Raw genomic sequence first — 7,638 nt, 5'->3', positions numbered from 1 at the left:
CAAAATGTAAATGTTCAACAACGCTAATACATAATAATTTATTTTATTCACTAGCGCTTTCAGAAACTAGGTTTCAATTCAAAAGCGCTAGTGAATAAAACAAATTATTTTATTGGCCTTGCCTTGTTGAACATAGCTGGCTTATTAATTGGAATACTTCTGTACTTCTCGTCCATAAACTAAAAATATACTTTTCCACATAAACTACAAAGTACTCCAGTGTTATTGATGTCTTCCATTCGTATTTCTCAGAATCTTCGCATTGAAGAAGGAGCACATCATCGATAATAAATGACCTCCGCAACACAGCAGCAATCAAAATCTATCAATAACATTAACCCCAACTTCAACTCAGACATAACTCGATCATAACATAAAGAATAACAAACGATATGAATAATAATTATGAGGAACTATAGTTGCAGTTGCAGTGCAGTCAAGATAAATACTACGACAACGACGCTAGTTAGTGGTTAGTGACCGTGACTTTCTGAAATAGCTGCTGCTACGCCACCAGTTACTAGCGCATGCGCAGAAGCGCGGCATTTTCCGGTCTTGAAAGGCTCGCGGCAGGGAGGATCGGAGGAAAAAGGATGGCACAGACACAGACCAGCAGCAGGAACAGACGTCCATTTTGTTTTTTCGTTCTTTGAAAATTAAAGTGAGAGAGAGAGACTGAGGAGAGAGAGGGTACTATATAATCTTACTAATTTAAATGCCGGTTCTTGCCTAAGGTAAGTTGAAAAAACATTGTGATCAGACAACATTCCCAAAGTAATTCAAACTTGATAATTGAGACTCCTTATCCCCCCTAAGGTTGAACTACAAGGATTGTAATTTAGGCCTATAATACATTGAAAAATTAATATTAATAATAAGCCTAACCAAGCCTAGGCCCAATATCTAATTTCAATACAGTCTAGGCCTATGCTAAAAGCCTACTTGAATTGGGTGTACAGTTTCTTAACTGGGCTAAGCTAATAACTTACCGATTGAAACTATCAATTAATAATCAATAGGCTATTTTAACTAGCCTAAGTGAGTACAGTTTCTTAACTGGGCTATGCTAATATCGATTGAAACTATCGAATTGAAAATATTGATTAATAATCGATATTTTTAAATATATTATCAAATTAAACTATCATTACCTAACCTAACCAACCAAACTTGCTGATGGTGAAAAAATCGCATGAAGGTTTAAGTTACTAATCGAATCGTTAAGCATAGCCCAGTTAAGATACTGTACCCACCTAAGTTATAAAATCTATTATGAAATGAAACTCATAACCTAACCTAACCAACAAAACTTGCTGATAGCCTTGGCCTAGTGAAAAAAAAACTAATGATGGTTTACTAATTGAATCGATAGTGGTAATTCTGAGCAATTACTTGGTCAACCCCAATTTTTTTCATATTTTACTACGGTCATCAGGAGGTTCTCAGAAAGCAAGAAACATATAATTTAAGCCCCGCAAGGTTAAGTTAGGTTAGGTTAGGTTAAGTTAGGTTATTAACCCTAGCAGTGGCCAATGTTAGAAGTGGGGAATGGCCAACCCATTTTGGCGATTTTGCAGACCATTTTTTGAAAATTCGTAAAAATTCAACCGTACAAGTAAACCTAGCCAACCTCATACTCATTTTGTTCGGAAAGAACAGGAGAATCTAGAAATAGTAATATCATAATGATTTAGACAGTGTATTTTATCGGTAAAGTGAAAAAAAAAAAAAAAAATTGAATCTTTTTTTGAAGTTTCAAAAGCGGCCTCTGCATTTTTTTTCTACGGATTTTTTTATGGGAAATTCATTATATACATTTTGTAGACAATCTAATTCCCTACATAGAAATATATAACATGTTAGGAAAATATTTTTTTTTATAAGTTTTTGGGGCGAAATATAATGACAAACGGAGAATCGAAAAAATTGAAAGCCGTGCAGTGTTAGTTTATGTTGTAAAAAGTTCTATAATATATGTGTATACTAATAATGATATATACATGTTTGTAAAGCTAATGAAGTAAGGAATAAAAAAAAGTCATAAAGTTTATGGTAAAAATAATTTTTTACCTATAAACATACGTATATAAAATAATGTTTTTATATTTTAGCGATTTCTCGAGAAAAAAATTCACAGTACTTAGTATACAACTTTTGTACCAAATTTGTTTACTTCAAACCAACATAATAATCTTGTAGTGTATTCAATTACCTACATAAAAATGTATAACATGTTAGAAATATTTTTTTTGTAGGTACGTAATAGGGACATAATAATACAATAACCGCAAAACCGCAAATAAGTGTAAACTATAGCCTACAGTGTTTGCTTGTGTTGTGAAACATTATGTAGGCTGATGATATGTAGCCTACATATTTGTAAAGATAATGAAGTAAGGAATCCAAAAAAGTCATAAGTATGATGGTAAAAAGTTATTTTCACCTATGATTATGTATCAATTTTAAAACGTTTTGAATTTTTTGCGCATTTCGAGAAAATGGAGTGTACAGTATTTAGTAGCCTATATAATTTTTTTACCAAATTTTTTACACCCAAACCAATATAAACATGTTGTAGTGTATTCATTTACCTTTATAAAAATGTATAACACCTTGGGTAAATCATTATATAGCATATATAGCACCTCTGAATGTCAGAATCGTCATATTTGAACATGATGCTAACAAAATACAGTAGTAGGCCTATTTAGTATAGGCTATAACTTTTTTACAAAATTTTTTAACCCCAAACCATTATAAACATGTTGTAGTGTATTCATTTACCTTTATAAAAATGTATAACACCTTGGGTATATCATTATATAGGTACAACAATCTCTGAATGTCAGAATCGTCATTTTAGGACATGATGCTAACAAAATACAACCTTTTATGAACACTATTTCACACAATTCAGTAATATTTATGCATGAAGATTACTGTTATACACACACACAACACTTCACTAACACTAACACTACGAACTAATAACATATTTAGTAATAAATCGCGGATAAAACTATTACCGGCAACAACACAAACAAACAATGGCAATACAAGACAGCTGACAGACTGTAGCAAGCAGTCACTAATGACTCACTTGTCGTCTACATGCGAGCATACAGAAATAACCCTGAGTGCAGGGCTGCCACTCTCTGAATCTAAATTTCTTCCTCTTCAAAATGATATACTATATGACTAGTAATAATAACTTTCACTGTATATAATTCGTATTTTCCATACTGTCACCAGACGACTGTTGGCCATTTGTTAGAAATTTCGAAAACAGCTGTTTTCATAAAGTCGTACCGATTGTGCAATCAATATTTAGTTATAAATATCACTACCACAATGAAGATAAAATCAATGGCTATCCAGTGGTACCACCCGCAAAATCCCAAGACGAAAATTACCCGAGCAGGGTAATGCCAAACAAGACGTGTTTTGCCAGTTCCCAAGTGTCGGCTGCAAAAGTCGTACCGCGCCAAAATTTCATTTGATTTCTAATCGTCGTGACATTGTTATATACCTGCTACAGGGTTTGTTTATGTAATCAAATGAAAGTTCAGAATGTGATCTTTCGAATGGTATATATATTATTCTCATCTGAGTTGATTGTAAGTGTTTTTTTACCGTTAAAAAAATTTCGGCCCATACCGTCACCAGACGACATTGGCCATTCTAAGCATCAATGTCATACCGTCACCAGGCGACGGTTGGCCACTGCTAGGGTTAACCCTTAGAGTGCCAGGCGAGAAATAAAAGTAACGCTCAAAAAATGCCGATGATTTTTCCCGAAGGTCGCGCTAAAAATGCCGAGCGCGATCTGGCGATTTTTAGGTTAAAATTTCGTAAAAATCGAATTTTCGATATTTCGACCAACGAAAATCGATGTATCGCATCTAGCAACTTTCGACTCAATGTTAATATATGGGTTAAAAGAATCCGAGTATTTATTCGGTTGTTATGACAGCTGTTCGATCATTACGAAACGTCCGGTCAACCGGACGTTGGCACTTTTGGCTCGTTCTAAAAACGTCCGGTCGGCCGGACGTTGGCACTTTTGGCTCGTTTTAAAAACGTCCGGTTCCCCGGACGTTGGCACTCAAAGGGTTAATTAACCTAACCTAACGTAACCTAACGTAACGTAACGGTACTGTTACAATTGGCCTTAGAGATGTATTTGAGACTAAAAAAACATAATAAGTTAGGTTAGGTTAGGTTAAGTTAGGTTATTAATTAACTCAGTAATCGCCGGGAGGATTGTCGGAGGAACCACTAGCCATAGCCATAACGGTACTGTCACAACTGGCCTTCCGCGCGCCTCCCGCAAGCCACTGTTATCGCTTAAACTTTGAACCTTCTTATCGCTCGGCAACCTGTAATATGGCCTTGCGGGCCTTGAATTATATGTTTCTTGCTTTCTGAGAACCTCCTGATGACCGTAGTAAAGTATGAAAAAAATTGGGGTTGACCAAGTAATTGCTCAGAATTACCTCGATAGTTTCAATTGATATTAGCATAGGCCTAGCCCAGTTGGGTACAGCTTCTTAACCCTCCAAGTGTCTAGTTTTGGTCTTAATGTTCGCCCATTTAAGTTATTGCGCAATCGCAGGGTTTTATTAAAATGTATCTTAGAAAAAACAATGTAGGCCTAAAGTATACTGTTTTATGTATCATTTTGTTTGGAAAATTATGGGCTTCAATGTAACCACAGAGAAGTAATATAGGTAAACACAGTTATATCTGTGTTGCGCGTAATCCGTGTCCCCATTTAGCGAGCGTGTCCCCACTGGACGTAGTTCACAGAGTACACGACAGGTCGCGACAGCGCTGCGCTACGCTCACTACTCCGCTGCCAGCCGCTGAACATAGTACAAGTTTAGGTTTCAATTGTCGTTCCAATAATTATCAAGACCTTTATTTAAAACCTATTCCGTTAAATGCAGAATGAAATTAAGCTTTCCAAAGATACCAAATATGAAATTAATATTTATAAACGTGTTCTCGTAAAGCTAATTGTTAGAACAGCTCCGTTTCCCACAGGGACAGTGTAACATTAGGTCTAATAGCTTTATAGGTGCAACGTTAAAATAGCTGAGAGGTATAAATAAATACTTAATGATTTGATGCAGACAGTGACCTTTAATAAGTAGGGTAAGTGATTACCATGGACATACGGAGCACTACTTATACGGTACCTAGTTTTATAATTTAAATAATTCAAAATGTAAATTGAATGGTTGAAACATAGTCTAGGGCCAGGAAATTGTTATCTTTGCTGTGTTTTCGCTATTAAATTCTAAATATGTATTAATTGGTAAGTTTTTAAAATATAACTTAGCATATTCAACTACGGGTACATGCATTTCAAAATGTTATCGTAGAAAGAAAAAAAAGTGTAAAAGTACATTATACACTTGAATGATATTCTAAAGAGTTTAAAATAATGAACTATCTTGCTTATACTACGTATTTACATTGAAGTTGGTTGCAATAAAATTATTTACAGTAATATACAAAATCTTAATTAAACAACTTACTCACCTAAAACAACGTAAACAAATCACATGCTAAGTTTGAAGTCAAATAAATGATAACGTTTTATACATTCCTACATCAAATTGTTCGACACTCTTTAATTTACAAAATATTAAAATAAACATTTGCAAGATAGTTAAGTAAATAAACATTAAAGTGGCTTTTATTAATAGCCAACCATTATTATTTAATTAAATACTATTTAAAGTAGTAACAACAGATTTATCAGAAAAGAAAGTTTAAAATCTGGATGTACGAAGTACAACTTGCTCACTACGGATAAGCAAATATTAATAATGGGAGACATCAATGTAAACAACCTAGTTGATGACAATGAAAACGAAAAAATTGAAGAACTCCTAACCTCCTTCAATATCTCAAGACTGAGGCTACCTCCTACTCGAATTACAAGTGACTCAGAAACATCAATAGACTGGATATGCTCAAACATTGATAATCAACAAATAGAAACCTCAGTTATAACATCAGGACTATCTGACCATACCGCACAAATCGCAAAAATCATCACTAGAAAACCGATCATCAACAACATCAAAGAAAATAAACGAATCTTCAACAGAACAACAATAGATAACTTTAAGACACAACTACAAGAACAAGACTGGGAATCTATAATCATAGACAAAAAGAATGAAATATAGACTGTCAGCCGTGCTGCGGTTGCCATGGTTACCATAGGTTCCGGCGCACACCGCTGCAGTTTACGTAGCGCATACGCCGTAACTACGGTGGTGCTCCAAGCGGTGTGCGCCAGAACCTATGGTAACCGCAGCACAGCTGACGGTCTATATTTAATTCTTTTTGTCTATGCTATAATACAAACTCATGACGTAGATGAAGCCTACAACAATTTCAGCAACATCATCCAGACAACACTAAACCACGCCTGCCCTGTTAAAACATCAAGAGTTAAACAACATAAAAGGAGACAGTGTTGGAATCAAGAATCAGCTAGACTTAAAAATGAATATATAAAGGCCTTAGAAAAGGAGCAAACAACCGGACTTATGGAAGACAAAGGGTCAGTCCATGTCAAATCAACACACCTATTTTACCTCACCATCTTAGATTTTGATGAAATTTGGTACAGAGGTTACCTTTATGAAGACTTAAAAAAATACAAATTTTCAACTCAATATCTCAAACGGTTTCCAAAATACGGCCATTTAAAGTTTTCAAAAAACTGTCAAAATCGCGCTGCGGTAAAACTTCTAAATAGTCATAACTCGTCTCCTGTTTAAGTTAGAAACATGGGAAAGGTGTCATTTTTTAGCTATTTTCATGCCCTTTCTAACGATACACAACACATAATAGGTTATGACAACAAAATATTTTTCAAATTCAAAAATATATTTTTAAAATAAAATATTTTGAAAAACACATTTTTGATTATTTTAAAAAAAATATACAAAGTTGTTCATGTTATCAGTAATGTGTACACCAAGTTTGGTCATGGGATTGCAATGGGTTCATGGTTAAAATAATTCAAAACCAACGGTGGTTTGTCTAATTTTAAAACGTTTTTATTAGCTCGCTTTCTTGTCCGGTACAAATTTTGCAATCAATCTTAACCGAACTTCCTGATGAGCTAGTGACTTGAAACATAGGTCACAAATGGATGACAACGCAATATTATATTATTTAATTTTCATATTTTTCTTGGGCCACGTCTTATGGGCTTGTTTTTACAGTATTAGCTCGCTTTCGTGTCCGGTACAAATTTTGCAATCAATTTTAAACTAACTTCCCGTTGAGCTAGAGATTTGAAACTTGAAACATAGCTCACAAATGGATGCCAATGCAATATTATATCATTTAATTTTCATATTTTTCTTGGGCTACCCCTATAGGCTTGTTTTCATTAGTTCGCTTTATTGTCCGGTACAAATTTTGATATCAATTTCAAACTAACTTCCTAATGAGCTGGTGACTTAAAAATTGAATCATAGCTCACAAATTGATGGAAATGCAATACTATATAATTTGATTTTCATATTTCTCTTGGGCTAAGCCCCATGGGCTTCCAAATTTTACATGTTTACATTTTGAAAGAATGTAGCCAAAATATATCAATTG

At 34.3% G+C, this 7,638-nt stretch overlaps 1 protein-coding gene across 3 annotated transcripts in view; it reads left to right on the top strand.

Moving 5' to 3' along the window:
• Window positions 1–615: 615 nt before the first annotated feature.
• LOC129004979 (tRNA (uracil-5-)-methyltransferase homolog B-like) overlaps window positions 616–7,638 on the top strand; it is a 126,835-nt gene continuing 119,812 nt past the window's right edge. For 2 of the 3 annotated variants that reach the window (XM_054433712.1, XM_054433709.1), the window contains exon 1: window positions 623–734. The gene's annotated coding sequence lies outside the window, so the exon portion shown is untranslated. Of the gene's footprint in view, window positions 735–7,638 lie in introns of all 3 variants that reach the window. The other variant, XM_054433710.1, reaches the window with a different exon arrangement.

Source organism: Macrosteles quadrilineatus, unplaced genomic scaffold, assembly GCF_028750875.1.
Source record: "Macrosteles quadrilineatus isolate MER2022 unplaced genomic scaffold, UCM_ALF_1.0 Scaffold_13__1_contigs__length_4303367, whole genome shotgun sequence".
NCBI lineage: Eukaryota > Metazoa > Arthropoda > Insecta > Hemiptera > Cicadellidae > Macrosteles > Macrosteles quadrilineatus.
The sequence above is the reverse complement of the archived record's forward strand: the minus strand, read 5'-3'. Positions and strand labels throughout refer to the sequence as shown.